The sequence below is a fragment of the Elaeis guineensis genome, chromosome 5, assembly GCF_000442705.2.
Source record: "Elaeis guineensis isolate ETL-2024a chromosome 5, EG11, whole genome shotgun sequence".
NCBI classification, from domain to species: domain Eukaryota; kingdom Viridiplantae; phylum Streptophyta; class Magnoliopsida; order Arecales; family Arecaceae; genus Elaeis; species Elaeis guineensis.
The window spans coordinates 97,283,498-97,300,110 of NC_025997.2; the positions used below are offsets into that span (position 1 = coordinate 97,283,498).

General features: G+C 37.7%; 1 non-coding gene across 1 annotated transcript; it reads left to right on the top strand.

Moving 5' to 3' along the window:
* The first annotated feature begins 12,837 nt into the window (after positions 1-12,837).
* Positions 12,838-12,944, top strand: LOC140858264 (small nucleolar RNA R71). The gene has a single exon (XR_012141831.1). It is a non-coding gene; the product is annotated as a small nucleolar RNA R71 (small nucleolar RNA).
* The last annotated feature ends 3,669 nt before the right edge of the window (positions 12,945-16,613 follow it).

Genomic DNA, 16,613 nt, shown 5'->3' on the forward strand with positions numbered 1-16,613 from the left:
AATAAAGCAATGCGTGAGAAAAAAAGCAGATTTCTTGCTCCCACCAAACTCTTTCTTAGTGCATACATGGGATAGAGTTGGTGCCACATTTTGTTTCCTATAATTCTTTTGATTTATTTCCTTCTTATCCCCTCATCTTGATTTGAATCAAATTCAAGTATGGAAAGGATAAGGATGATGACTTATGAAGAAACCACCTACCCTTCTTATCATTATCTCTTGATTTGAATCAAATTCAAATTAGAAAAGAGATGAGAATGTGAGTCATCAACAGATGCCGCCCCACCCTCTCTGTGTGGGAAAAATTCAGTGCAGGGGTAAAATGGTAATTTTAAAATTTTTTCAAAATTATGATTTTACAGTGGAAAGATATTAATTAATCTAATTAATTAACATAAATTTACTCTACACTAGGATCTAAATATGATATATAGCATGCATTCATTTAAATTTGAAATTCAAATTCGAACAGTAAACACTTTACTGTAATGTGTTCAAAACACAATATCTTTATGCGGGTAGTAGATCGCCGCAATCTGATCACCGTCGGGAGAGTCTAATCATCGCGATGCAGCCACACAGTATGTCTGACCTCTGTGGATCATCCACACGAAGCTCCCGGTCTGATCGACTCCTCATGAGTGCTAGCTCGTTGTAGAGCCCTTTTGACGGTGGATGCTGATCGAACTCCTTCGATCGATGTCTGTCGATTTTTTGGACACTCTGGATCGTCAACAGACGTGCTTGAGAAGATGTTGAAGATCTCCCTGAGATTTTGTAGGCTCACGACACTCGTAGCTCACTTTCTCACTTCTCGAACCCCAGGCTAAAACTCTAGGAAACTCATCAGAAATCTTGCACCCACTTTTCTTTCTTTTCTTTCTTTTTCTCTTGGAAGGATATGGACTTCCTTCTCACGCACAAGACTTCTCATGTCCTAGAATTTTTCTCCAAAAAACTTCTCCTTGCACGCCCCACTCTTATCCTCCTTTTATAACAATGTCAAACGTCTTATCCAAAAGAAAGGATAAAGATGAGTAATTGCATATTTGAATTCAAATCAAATTTTGAATTCAAATGGACACCAACTCATCCCTTATCCACTAAAGGCGTGAGGCATGGCTTAAATTATGCATGGAGTGATTTCATGAGAAACCTTTTCTCATGTAATAAATAGGACATAAAAAAAGGGATAAGGTGCAAAGATTGATTGCCCATTCAAATTCAAAGTTTATTTTGAATTTGAATGGCCAACCAATTATCCTTATCCATTCATTTGGCATATTAAAGTGGGGCGTGGAGAGGCTTGACGTGAGGAAAAAATTCATGAGAAGTTCCTTCTCATGAATCCAAATGGGTGCAATGGAAGTGAGGTGGCGCATGGAGATTGGGTCAAGGTGGTTTAATTATTTAAACCAACCTAATTGAACCAAATAAGTTAGGTCCAATTAGACTAATTTAAATCCAACTTAATTAGACTTAATTAGGCTCAATAAAATCCTAATCAAATCAGGAATTGACTAAGTCCAATCCCTGATCAAATCAGAGACCAAACCATCTCGACGATTAGGTCAACTCTTAACCTAATCGGGTCAAACCCAACTGAATCCAATTCAATTGGACTTGATCCAAAAATAATTACTCAATCAATTTGAGTTAATTAGTGATCAAATCATTAATTAAACCTCTCATAAATACTGAGTCCAAATCCTATGGACAATCAGGCATCAGAATTCATCGATATGTAAACCTGATCGAAAAATCCCAACCATGGGACTCTTGACCCCGAGTGGTTGAAGGATTTCGAAAATCGGAATTGTACGCAGACTCACTCACGATAGATAAAAGATAACCATATTTAAAGCAGAAGAACCTTCTAGGCATCAAATGGCTTATGAGATGCATGATGGTTTATACGCGGACTCGCGATCGGGTTCGTTCGTTCGATCAAGTCAGAAAGAGAGTTTGGCCGTAGTGTGCACTGAAAAGCCGTAGCGTGCGCTTCAAAGCCGTAGTTTGCAGGGGTACCCCTTTCATTCAAGAGTAGCTTATGAAGATAGATATCCGAAAAAATAGGGATTGATAGCGTCGTTATAGGCTAAGAAAGGAGTAGTCATCTAGCTTAGTTTACAGGCTTGCCAACAGACTTGCTTGACCGGCCTCTTGTCATAATGTGTGGAACTCGTGATCAGTGAATCCTAATTCTCGATCACTGAGTCTCAAACATGTAGGATTCTACATCAGCCATCAGATCAGATAAGAACCTCTAATGTGTGTGACCCCGCAGGTTTGAACCTAAGCCGGTAGCACAGGAACCAATTCCTGTACTAATCGAAGTGACCATCTAGCAATGGTACCCGATGATCGGATAGGTCGAATGGTCGCAATCGCAACACTCAGAACCTACGTGAATATGGTTACTGTATAATTCATCCTTTTGACCTCTATGTTTAGGACGACTCAGGGTTAAACTATCAACCCTGATCAGATCATCTGAATCGTGCTCAACTCAAACAGTCCTGTGACTCCTCACAAAGACTACCCTGACCAAGGTTTTGCTAAATTAAAATACGACTGTACACAGCTCCTAAACTGGAGTGGTCAATCTCATCTTAACACACGCACCAACAAGTCAAGTACTTGACTACACCCAGCAGCCTTCCATCACTGAATTAGAAATTCAGGTAGTCCAGTGCCTAAGTGTAGTGAGTTGCTTGCAAGTCACTGTGGCGGTCTCAGATCGGAGGGATATTTATATCCATATTCCATCGAAGTAAATCTTGACAGCAGAAATAGCTCCAGAGTCGGTCACGTTTAGTGCAGATGTACCCTTACATCTCACATGTATGCCATACCAGTGTCTCCATACTCATTGGTTAAGAGGACAACCAACCTATATGGCACACAACGACCTATGCTTGATAAATATTATCATCCTTGGTAACAATGTATCATTTGGTCGCGAACAGATTTAAAGACTAAACGATAAATCCTCCTTTGTCGAGTCTAAATAGTCCTAAGGACTTCACCACAACATAGGAGTTCATTAGAAGATGAAACATTTTGTGACAAAAAATGCCAAAATAATTTTTATTAATTTATAATTCATGTACATATACAAAAATGAGCATAACTGTCAACAGACTGATGATTGGCTTTGGGATACTATTCTCAATAATCTCTCACTTGGCCTAAAGTCAATCGGTGCAGTATCTAATACCCATCTTCGACTTGTAGTCGTCAAACTCCTTCACCGCAATGGCTTTAGTGAATGGGTCGGTCAGGTTCTTTTTTCCGTCGATCTTCTGAAGGTTGACGTCACCTCGATCCATAATTTTTCGGATGAGATGGTAGCATCACAGAATATGCTCCGTCCGCTAGTGTGCCTTCAGTTCCTTCACCTGAGCAATGGCTCCAGAGCTATCACAGTAGAGCAGAACTGGACCAACAAGGGAGGGTGCTACTCCAAACTCGATGATGAACTTCCTCAGCCACATCGCTTCTTTGGCAGTATTTGATGCAGCGACATATTCCACCTCGCAAACTGAATCAGCCACAATGTGTTGCTTGGAACTCTTCCAGCAGATAGCCCCACCATAAAGGGTAAAAATAAATTCTGACACACTTTTGCTGTCATCATGATCAGACTGGAAACTAGAGTCTGTAAACCCAATAAGTCTCAAGTCTGATTCACCATAAATAAGTCACTAATTTTTAGTATTTCTTAAATACTTCAGGATGGTTTTAACAACCTTCCAGTGATTCTCCCCTGGATCAGATTGGTATCTACTCACTACCCCTAGTGAGTATGCCACATCTGGTCGTGTACATGTCATGACGTACATGATAGATCCCATTGCTGAAGCATATGGAATCCTACCCATACGCTCTCTCTATTGAGGTGTTGTCGGACAATCCTTCTTCGAGAGAGAAATTTCATGGCCTATCGGAAGATAGCCTTTCTTGAAATTCTCCATGCTGAACCTCTTCAGCATAGTATCAATATACGTGGACTGAGATAAATGATGTGCAAATCTTAAAATTTGTAAATAAAACTGCAAGCGCACGGTGTGCAGAGTAGCACGACCAGCGAGTACAGGTCGATCCCACAGAGACTTGGTTTAAAAATAATTTTCAAATCTATGCTCAAGCGAGCTTTAACAAAAATTGAAAGTCGAAAGTTGTTTGCTAAAGACAATAAGACTAAGGATCTAGGGTTTTTGAATCCACTAGATCTAGATTAGGGAATTCTACCAAGAATTTTTCTTATTGATCCTAACGACTACTCCTCTTGTCTTTCCCAAGCATAGATTATGAAGGGACTAAGGCCCAACGATAACCCATCAAGATTCTTTACAGGGGAGTAGTAACTAGGATCCCTTAGGATTTTCTCCTCCTATGCACTGAATCAAGCATGAACTATGAAGGGACTCTGACCCAACTGTAGTTCATCAAAAATTCTTGGAAAAAGAGGAAGAAAAAAAAACCCTAAGAAAAAGAAAGAACCCTATGTAAAATCCCTACTCATGATCTAGCTTCATCGCAAACTGATTTATGTCACAAATTGACATAAAAAGTATCAATTAATATCTAAATTATCGAATTTAATTAGGAAATTGATACTTGTTATTATATTTTATAGAAAAAGAGGTCATCAATAGAAAGAACAAGGAAAGAGGATTCCAACGGTGCAAAATTTATGCAAAACGGAGTTAAATTGACCCAGAAATTGAAGAATGAAGAAAGAAGACTCAATTGGGTCAAACCCGAGTCAAATCAGATCAAAATTGGTCAAAAATCAATTTATTTAGTGATCTGGTTAGCCGCCTGGTCCACAGCAACAGGCGCATGGACCATGGACCCATCGGCGCACCATAAACCAACCAATCAGCAAGTCTCGGCTCACCGCAATGCATCGCGAACCCGATCTATGCGCGCGGTCCAGGGCTCATGAGGAGAGAGAAGAAGGTCCGAAGGGCAATCTGGTAACTTCACATCACTCAATGGTCCGATCTTCTCTGATCAAGATCCAACGCTCCATATTTTTGCGCCATCGGACGGCCACCATCGCAGCCGGTTAAGATCCAACCGTAATCAAGGCAATTGCAAGAAGAAATAAACACTAGGACAACACGGGATCCTTCTGCAGCACGATCCAACGGACGAAATCTTCCAGCACCTTGATCGGACGGTCCGCAATGCATCCGACCTGATCCCATCTCTGCAGCGTGATCCAACGGCAGCGCTTCATCCAGATCTTGATCCGACGGCCAGAATCGTTTCCAGCTTGATTTATTAGATGAATTGGGTCCTTTAGATGAAGATCGGATGGCTGAAATAATTTCTAGGGTTTCTTGATGGATTTAAGTGCTTTTTGAGCGAGATTTGAGCCCCTAAACCCTCCTAACAACCCTCTAAAATCTCTTAGTCCCACATCTAAAGTTTTGAAAACTTTATAACCCCCAAATGCCTATAAAAAGCCCCCAAAGGCCCTTGTGTTATTATTCTTCCTTCCGATCAAGCTTGTAATCCTAGATAGTGGGGTTTTTAGCTCTCTTTTCAAGCCTCGAGCTTTGAGATTTTTGTAATAATTTTTTTTTTTTATATATAAAATCTTATTTTTATACAATTTCATCTCTTTACATTATGCAATTTATTTTTCTTGCAATTAGGATAGTTTAATTTATGTAATTTAATTTTATGCAATTAGGTTAGTTTAAATTATGCAGTTTAAATTTATGCAATTAGGATAGTTTAATTTATGAAATTAGGATAGTTTATTTTTCTGTATTTAAATTTTGCAAGTAGATTTAGATCATGTCTAGCTAAGCATCCCTTCTAGGGTTTGCGATGAAGCTAGATTATGAGTAGGGATTTTACATAGGGTTCTTTCTTTTTCTTAGGGTTTCTTTTTCTTCCTCTTTTGCCAAGAATTTTTGATGAACTACAGTTGGGTCAGAGTCCCTTCATAGTTCATGCTTGATTCAGTGCATAGGAGGAGAAAACCCTAAGGGATCCTAGTTACTACTCCCCTGTAAAGAATCTTGATGGGTTATCGTTGGGCCTTAGTCCCTTCATAATCTATGCTTAGGAAAGACAAGAGGAGTAGTCGTTAGGATCAATAAGAAAAATTCTAGGTAGAATTCCCTAATCTAGATCTAGTGGATTCAAAAACCCTAGATCCTTAGTCTTATTGTCTTTAGCAAACAACTTTCGACTTTCGACTTTCGATTTTTGTTAAAGCTCGCTTGAGCATAGATTTGAAAATCGTTTTTAAAACCAAGTCTCTGTGGGATCGACCCGTACTCGCTGGTCGTGCTACTCTGCACACCGTGCGCTTGCGGTTTTATTTATAAATTTTAAGATTTGCACATCAAGTTTTTGAATAAATTGATTTTTGACCAATTTTGATCTGATTTGACTCGGGTTTGACCCAATTGAGTCTTCTTTCTTCATTCTTCAATTTCTGGGTCAATTTAACTCCGTTTTGCATAAAATTTGCACCGTTGGAATCCTCTTTCCTTGTTCTTTCTATTGATGACCTCTTTTTCTATAAAATATAATAATAAGTATCAATTTTCTAATTAAATTTGATAATTTAGATATTAATTGATACTTTTTATGTCAATTTGTGACATAAATCACACCCCCCAACTTAATCATTGCTAGTCCCTTAGCAATGTACCAAAATAAGATCATATTCCAAAAGGATCCTTCCTTTACAAATTAATTTAAGATCGAAATTCAAGAAGTTTTCTAGTATTACTAAGTAATGAGCTTTGAATTAGAATCGGTAGTCAGTTTACTTAGGAGCTTTCTTAGAGTACACTTAAAATTTTATAGCACTTGTGTGAGTGATAACTAACTTAGTATTTCAGTATTAACTTGTACAGGCCAATTGTATCATTTTTCATAACTTAGTTCGATTAATTTTCTATACACCCCAGATTAAATAAAAAACTAAGGTAGCTTTCACACTGTTTTTTTTTTTTTTTTTTTTTTTTTTTTTTTTTTTGCTGAGCATCCTGGCCTTCCCACCACCGTTTGATGCGAATCTCAACACTTGACTTAGGTGAAGAGACCCGGTTACTAGGCTTAGGGCAATCCATATTTACTCTGTGTTTTGCATTTTATTTCAGGCAGGTAGCTCTTTCCTTAAATTCAAATTTCTTCAATTGGGGTGTAGAAAAAATTATCTAATTTAAATAATACTCAAATCCTTAATTGGCCTTACAATTAACACCTACTTTACCTTGTTAGTGTGCATGTGCAATTGGAAGTGCTAATAGTCTTTAAATGACCTAAGCCACCAAGAGTCTAACCAGCTAATCTTCTCCGTGACTCACTACATTAGCAAATACTTTCTAACTTACTCTTATTTCTTTTCTAGATTAATTTATTTCTTTTTTTTTTTCTTTTTTTTTTTTTTGCTGAGCATCCTGGCCTTCCCACCATCGTTTGACGCGAATCTCAACACTTGACTTAGGTGAAGAGACCCGATTACTAGGCTTAGGGCAATCCACATTTACTCTGTGTTTTGCATTTTATTTCAGGCAGGTAGCTCTTTCCTTAAATTCAAATTTCTTCAATTGGGGTGTAGAGAAAATTATCTAATTTAAATAATACTCAAATCTTTAATTGGCCTTACAATTAACACCTACTTTACCTTGTTAGTGTGCATGTGCAATTGGAAGTGCTAATAGTCTTTAAATGACCTAAGCCACCAAGAGTCTAACCAGCTAATCTTCTCCGTGACTCACTACATTAGCAAATACTTTCTAACTTACTCTTATTTCTTTTCTAGATTAATTAATTTTTTTTTTTTTTTTGCATAAAAATAAGATTTTAAAAAATTAATATATTAAATGCAAGAATTAACTCATAGTGGAAGGAAAAGAAAATGATAACACCTGATTTTGTTCAAGCTCTCCCCCCAACTTGACCGACATTGTCCCCAATGGAGTTTATTTATTTGTCCTAAACAAACTGAAAACAAAGAAAGCTTTAGAAATTAAATAAGCTGGGTTGCCTCCCAGAAGCGCTAAGTTTTATGTCTTCAGCCAAACCAAACCTCGAAGCAACTTAATCAGAATAAGTTGGTTCATAAAGAACCATGGCATCTTCAACAGTCTTGACAGGTAATTCCAAGAATGGTTTTAATCATTGACCATTAACTTTAAAGATAACACCATTACTTGGGTTTTCAATCTCAACAGCTCCGTGTGAAAAAACTTCCTTTACTAAAAATGGTCCTGTCCATCTAGACCTAAGCTTTCCTGGAAACAGATGTAATCTAGAGTTATATAAGAGCACCTTTTGTCCGATATTGAAAGTTTTTCTTATAATTGATTGATCATGAAATGCTTTGGTTCGTTCCTTGTATATCCTTGCATTTTCATAGGCTTCATTTCTAAGTTCTTCTAATTCATTCAATTGAAGCTTCCTATGGTTTCCAGCGTCGTTCAAATTTGTATTTAGTTGTTTGATGGCCCACATGGCTTTGTGTTCTATCTCAATAGGCAAGTGACATGGTTTACCAAACACAATCCTATAAGGAGACATTCCTAGATTGGTCTTGAAAGCGGTTCGGTATGCCCAAAGTGCATCAATCAATTTCAAAGATCAATCCTTTCTATTGGCACTAACAGTTTTTTCCAGGATCTGTTTGATTTGTCGGTTTGACACTTCAACTTGCCCACTAGTTTGAGGATGATATGGTGTGGCCAATTTGTGGGTGACATTATACTTTTTCATCAATGTTGCAAAAGGTCGGTTACAAAAATGGGTTCCCCGATCACTAATGATTGCCCTAGGAATACCGAAACGGGATAGAATATTTTCTTTAAGAAACTTAATGACCATTTTGCTATCGGGTGTTCTACATGCAATTGCTTCTACCCATTTTGAAACATAATCAACTGCTACTAGAATGTATTCATTTCCAAAGGAATTTGGAAATGGTCCCATGAAATCGATCCCCCAAACATCAAAAACTTTAACTACCAAGATTAGGTTGAGTGGCATCATGTGTCGCTTGGTGATTCGGCCCATTTTCTGACATTGAGCACAACTTTTACAATATTCATGAGCATCCTTAAATAAATTGGGCCAATAAAAACCACATTGGAGAACCTTAGCAGCAGTTTTCTTAGACGCGAAGTGACCCCCACATGCTTGATCATGACAAAAAGATAAAATATTCATGACTTCGTTATCTGGGATACACCTTCTAATAATTTGATCAGGACATTGTTTAAAAAGATAAGGATTATCCCAAATGAAATACTTCACTTGGGCAAAGAATTTATATTTATCCTGCTTAGTTCAATGAGAAGGTATCTTGCCTATGGCTAAATAATTTACAATATCAGCAAACCAAGGTTCAGTAGACACAGACATGAGTTGCTCATCTAGGAAAGATTCATTGATGGGTGGTTCACTAGATGGTGCAACTGGAATTTGGGACAAATGATCTGCTACAACGTTCTCAGTGCCTTTCTTGTCCCTAATTTCTAGGTCAAATTCTTGAAGGAGCAAAATCCATCTGATTAAGCATGCCTTAGCATCCTTCTTTGCTAGGAGATGTTTAATGGCTGAGTGATCGGTGTAAACAATGGTGTGGGTCCCAACCAAATAAGATCTAAATTTCTCTAAAGCAAAGACAACGGCAAGGAACTCCTTCTCAGTTGTGGTGTAGTTAAGCTGCGCATCATTTAAGATTTTACTTGCATAATATATCACTCTAGGCAGCTTATTTATTCGTTGACCTAAGATTGCGCCCACAACATGATCGGACGCATCACACATTAATTCAAATGGTTCAGACCAGACGGGAGGATGAATGATTGGAGCTGATACAAGTGCATTTTTTAGAAATTCAAAGGATTCCAAGCACTCATAAGTAAATTCAAATTTGGTATCTTTTTCCAAAAGATTAGTCAGTGGACGTGCTACTTTGCTAAAGTTGGCAATAAACCTTCTATAGAATCCAGCATGACCTAAAAATGAACGTATTTCTTTCACAAATTTAGGTGGTGGAAGACTTGCAATTAGATCTATTTTAGCCTTGTCCACTTCAATCCCCTTTTTAGAAATGACATGGCCAAGAACTATTCCCTGTTTGACCATAAACTGATATTTTTCCCAGTTGAGAACTAAGTGCTTCTCCTTACATCGTTCTAGAACTAATTGCAGGTGATTCAGACACTCAGAGAAGGTTAGGCCAAAAACAGAAAAGTCATCCATAAAAATTTCTAGAAATCATTCTATCATATCTGAAAACATGCTGATCATGCATCTCTGGAAGGTTGCCGGTGCATTACATAGTCCAAAGGGCATTCGTCTATAGGCAAAAGTACCAAATGGACAGGTGAATGTAGTCTTTTCTTGATCTTCAGCGGCTATGGGGATCTGGTTGTAACCGGAGTATCCATCAAGAAAATAGTAAAACTCTTGTCCGGCTAGTCTTTCCAACATTTGATCAATAAATGGCAAAGGAAAGTGATCTTTCCTTGTCGCAGCATTCAACTTTCTATAGTCTATACAGACCCTCCATCCCGTTTGGGTCCTAGTTGGGATAAGTTTGTTTGCATCATTTTGGACCACTGTTACCCCAGATTTCATGGGTACTACTTGAACTGGGCTTACCCAAGAGCTATCAGAAATATGATAAATTATTCCACTATCTAGGAGTTTCAGAATCTCCTTTTTAACTACATCCTTCATAACTGGATTAAGCCTTCTTTGGGCTTCTCTTGTTGGTTTAGCCTCTTCCTCTAAGTATATTCTATGTTGAACTATAGAAGGGCTTATTCCTTTGATATCTGCTATGGTCCAACCTATTGCCTCTTGATTTGCTTTTAGAACTGACAATAACTCTTCCTCTTGCTTGGGATCTAGGTCTGATGCAATAATTACAGGCAAAGTTTCTTTGGGTCCTAGATATGCATACTTGAGATGTTCTGGGAGGGGCTTCAGTTCTAAAATGGGTGCTTCCTCTATCGATGGTTTAGGTGATGAGTTCACCATCTCAATGATTGGTTCAGTAGGAAGTGTCGATTCCTGATTAATCTGATTTTCTTTAAGTATTTCATTGACATCCTCAGACTCATGGATTAACCAGGGGTTAGACTCTAGGTCGACTTCATCATCACTAATGTCAATGGATTCATAAATACCATCTTGGACTACATTGACATCAGCATGAGAAGAGGATTCCTGTTCTAAGTTAAAAACATTAAGCTCAATGGTCATATTCCCAAAGGATAACTTCATTAGACCATTTCGACAATTGATTTCAGCATTGGCCGTAGCTAAGAATGGTCTTCCTAAAATGACAGGTATATGTCCTTTAGGATTCGCAACTGGCTCAGTCTCTAAAACAATAAAATCTACAGGAAAAATGAAATTTTCAACCTTTATCAGAACATCCTCGACCATTCCCTTAGGGATCCTGAGAGATCTATCGGCTAACTGTAATGTGATCCCAGTAGGTTGAAGTTTTTCTAATCCTAGTTGTTCATACACCGAATATGGAAGGATATTCACACTAGCTCCTAGATCTAGCAAGACCTTTTTTATATTGGTTTCTCCAATAACACAAGAAATTGTTGGAGCTCCAGGGTCCTTATATTTAATTGGCACATGGCTAGATAGGTATGAACTGACACTTGCAGCCAAAAATGCTTTCTTTGGTACATTAGTGGTCCTTTTCCTAGTGCAGAGATCTTTTAAAAATTTGGCATAAGTTGGAACCTGATGGATTATATCTAAAAGAGGAATATTAACTTGGACTTGTTTAAATACCTCTAAAATTTTGTCTAAATATTCAGATTTATTGGATTTCAGTCTGTTTGGAAAAGGAGCTCTAGGACTTTTAAGTACTGGACTAGGTGAATTTTCAGTTTCTGGTGCTTGAGGTTGAAAGGTAGTAGTTTTAGAAGGTGACTCGGCAGATGAGTCATCTATATCATCAAGTGCAACTACCTTATTGTCTATTTGTTTTCCTGATCTTAAGGTATGAATGGCATTTACACCATTAACTTGGTTTCCTTGTTGGGGTCGTGGACCATTTTGGTTCCTAGGATTTGGCTCAGGTTGGCTAGGTAACCTACAATGTTCTCGTTCACTAATGGTCGAAGCCAGCTGACTTACATTTCCAGATGGGCTATAGCTTGGGTGTTATTATTTATGAGTTGACCCGTGGTTTGCATAAAGCTGGTATGTGTCTTCATCATGGCTTCTAGGCTTTTCTCTAAAGAGGTAATTTTCTTGTCATTATCATGGAAGCCTGGCGGGTTGTTCATTACTGGGTTGGACCTTAGATTTTGCTGATTGAAATTTGGATTGCCTACATTAGGATTCTGGGACCATGAGAAATTCGGGTGATTCCTCCAACCTGGGTTATATGTGGGTGCATAAGGATTGTTCAATGGTCCTTGATAGGTGGCATTCACCTGTGCACACTCATTCGAGTAGGAACATTCTTCTAAGACATGGTCTGGTGCATTGCACCCTTTACACATGGGTGCAGATATTTGATTTACATTGGCTGGTCTCTGTAATTCTAAGGCTTCCAATCTACGTGTTAAGGTTGCAATCTTGGCCTCTGATGCTAGGGTTGGTTGAATTTGATGCATTCCTCCTCTTGAAGGTGTAGCTTTATCAGGTTCCCTAGTTGTTTCCCACTGTAAATTTTTCTCGGCTAGGTCTTCTAAGAATTGCCAAGCTTCAGTAGTTTCTTTGTCCATAAATTGGCCTTGGCACATGGACTCTAGCATGGTTCTTGAGTTTGAATCTAACCCCTCATAGATGATCTGGCATAGTCTCCAAGTTTCTATTCCATGGTGTGGGCATTGGGTCAAAAGATTCTTGAAACGATCAAAGTACTTCCAAAATGATTCACCAGCTAGTTGGTAAAATTGATTTATTTCATTCCTAATCCTAGCTATTTTATGATGGGGGAAATACTTTTTTAAAAATATTCTCACAAAGCCCTCCCAGGTAGTGACAGAATAGTTTGGCAGACTATAAAGCCACTTCTTAGCATTGTCCTTAAGGGCAAAGTTGATTAATCTAAGTTTGACCTCATCCTCTGTTAATTGCAGTTTCATGGTTGCACATACCTCCTCAAATTCTCTAATAAATATATAAGCATCCTCTAATCCTGTGAATTTTGGAAGCATATTTATGATTTGAGGTTTGATTTCAAAATTGTTAGCTGTGGGTTGTGGCAACCTGATACAAGATGGTTGGATGGAGCCAACTGGATAACACAAATCCTTAAGGTTCATGGGTTGGATTGGTTCAGCATTGGAACAACAGGAATTGACTCAATCCTAACTAGACGACCCGACACTCTTCTCCACACACGAGGTGTACGGTTCTCGATGTTTATACAATTTTTTTTTTTATAAAATTTTTATGTATAAGAAAAAGAAAGAGAAAAAAATTCTAAAGAGAAGATCCTAAGGAGTCCTAAATCTAAAGAAAAGTAACCAAATTAATTTAAATTTTAATAATTTTTTTTTTTCAAACAAGTGAAACAATAAATTAAACTCAATCTATCCTAGGATTAACCTAAATCTAGACAGCTCCTAACTGTTCCAAGATGACCCTTCAAACCTTCCAAGTGGAGATTGATCAACTAGTTAGCCAGGTAAGTATAAGAGGTGGGAGGTTCACTCATCGTTGCCTTTTTAGACACCAAACGAGTTGGCCAGGCCAGCAACTGAACCAATTTAACAAACCACCCTCAGGGACTTGCCTAGACACCAACTAATCAAACAACTCAAACTTGGTAGAACTCTTAGGGTTCCTTATCCTATTGAGCTCGAATTCCTTAAGGTTGACGTCTAATTGATTTTAAGATTAAAGGTCTAGGTAATGCAATATGATGGAGATGGTTTTTGGGCTAAGGAAGGGTAATGAAATCCCCACCTTATCTTGTTAATGGGTTGATGCCCTTAGATTAATTATGAAAATGCAAATGCAAATAAACAAGATGACCAAGAATGTAAAAGATTTTAATTTAGAAATTTTTTTTTTATCTTGATATTTTACTTCACGATTATGAAATATCTTTTGTTTTGTTTTGTTTTTTTTTTTTGGTGATTAAGTAAATTCAAATGATTAGGTCTAAAGGAAAAGTAATTAACTAAAAATAATAAAAGAGAAATTAGAAGTGTACCTGAGTTTTCCAGCAATCACCAACTAAATATAGAAACCTAAAGGAAAAAGAAAGAGAGTTATAAAGCACGAAGAACAAATATTTGAAAATAATTTAAAATGCCAAATCCCCGGCAACGGCGCCAAAAACTTGATGTGCAAATCTTAAAATTTGTAAATAAAACCGCAAGCGCACGGTGTGCAGAGTAGCACGACCAGCGAGTACGGGTCGATCCCACAGAGACTTGGTTTTAAAAATGATTTTCAAATCTATGCTCAAGCGAGCTTTAACAAAAATCGAAAGTCGAAAGTTGTTTGCTAAAGACAATAAGACTAAGGATCTAGGGTTTTTGAATCCACTAGATCTAGATTAGGAAATTCTACCTAGAATTTTTCTTATTGATCCTAACGACTACTCCTCTTGTCTTTCCCAAGCATAGATTATGAAGGGACTAAGGCCCAACGATAACCCATCAAGATTCTTTACAGGGGAGTAGTAACTAGGATCCCTTAGGGTTTTCTCCTCCTATTCACTGAATCAAGCATGAACTATGAAGGGACTCTGACCCAACTGTAGTTCATCAAAAATTCTTGGCAAAAGAGGAAGAAAAAGAAACCCTAAGAAAAAGAAAGAACCCTATGTAAAATCCCTACTCATGATCTAGCTTCATCGCAAACCCTAGAAGGGATGCTTAGCTAGACATGATCTAAATCTACTTGCAAAATTTAAATGCAGAAAAATAAACTATCCTAATTTCATAAATTAAACTATCCTATTTGCATAAATTTAAACTGCATAATTTAAACTAACCTAATTGCATAAAATTAAATTGCATAAATTAAACTATCCTAATTGCAAGAAAAATAAATTGCATAATGTAAAGAGATGAAATTGCATAAAAATAAGATTTTATATATAAAAAAAAAAATTATTACAAAAACCTCAAAGCTCGAGGCTTGAAAAGAGAGCTAAAAACCCCACTATCTAGGATTACAAGCTTGATCGGAAGGAAGAATAATAACACAAGGGCCTTTGGGGGCTTTTTATAGGCATTTGGGGGTTATAAGGTTTTCAAAATTTTAGATGTGGGACTAAGAGATTTTAGAGGATTGTTAGGAGGGTTTAGGGGCTCAAATCTCGCTCAAAAAGCACTTAAATCCATCAAGAAATCCTAGAAATTATTTCAGCCGTCCGATCTTCATCTAAAGGACCCAATTCATCTAATAAATCAAGCTGGAAATGATTCTGGCCGTCGGATCAAGATCTGGATGAAGCGCTGCCGTTGGATCGCGCTGCAGAGATGGGATCAGGTCGGATGCGTTGCGGACCGTCCGATCAAGGTGCTGGAAGATTTCGTCCGTTGGATCGCGCTGCAGAAGGATCCCGTGTTGTCCTAGTATTTATTTTTTCTTGCAATTGCCTTGATTACGATTGGATCTTGACCGGCTGCGATGGTGGCCGTCCGATGGCGCAAAAATATGGAGCGTTGGATCTTGATCAGAGAAGATCGGACCATTGAGTGATGTGAAGTTACCAGATTGCCCTTCGGACCTTCTTCTCTCTCCTCATAAGCCCTGGACCGCGCGCATAGATCGGGTTCGCGATGCATTGCGGTGAGCCGAGACTCGCTGATTGGTTGGTTTATGGTGCGCCGATGGGTCCATGGTCCATGCGCCGTTGCTGTGGACCAGGCGGCTAACCAGATTACTAAATAAATTGATTTTTGACCAATTTTGATCTGATTTGACTCGGGTTTGACCCAATTGAGTCTTCTTTCTTCATTCTTCAATTTCTGGGTCAATTTAACTCCGTTTTGCATAAAATTTGCGCCGTTGGAATCCTCTTTCCTTGTTCTTTCTATTGATGACCTCTTTTTCTGTAAAATATAATAACAAGTATCAATTTCCTAATTAAATTTAATAATTTAGATATTAATTGATACTTTTTATGTCAATTTATGACATAAATCACAAACCCTAGAAGGGATGCTTAGCTAGACATGATCTAAATCTACTTGCAAAATTTAAATGCAGAAAAATAAACTACCCTAATTTCATAAATTAAACTATCCTAATTGCATAAATTTAAACTGCATAATTTAAACTAACCTAATTGCATAAAATTAAATTGCATAAATTAAACTATCCTAATTGCAAGAAAAATAAATTGCATAATGTAAAGAGATGAAATTGCATAAAAATAAGATTTTATATATAAAAAAAATTTATTACAAAAACCTCAAAGCTCGAGGCTTGAGAAGAGAGCTAAAAACCCCACTATCTAGGGTTACAAGCTTGATCGGAAGGAAGAATACATAAAACAAGGGCCTTTGGGGGCTTTTTATAGGCATTTGGGGGTTATAAGGTTTTCAAAACTTTAGATGTGGGACTAAGAAGTTTTAGAGGGTTGTTAGGGGGGTTTATGGTGCGCCGATGGGTCCATGGTC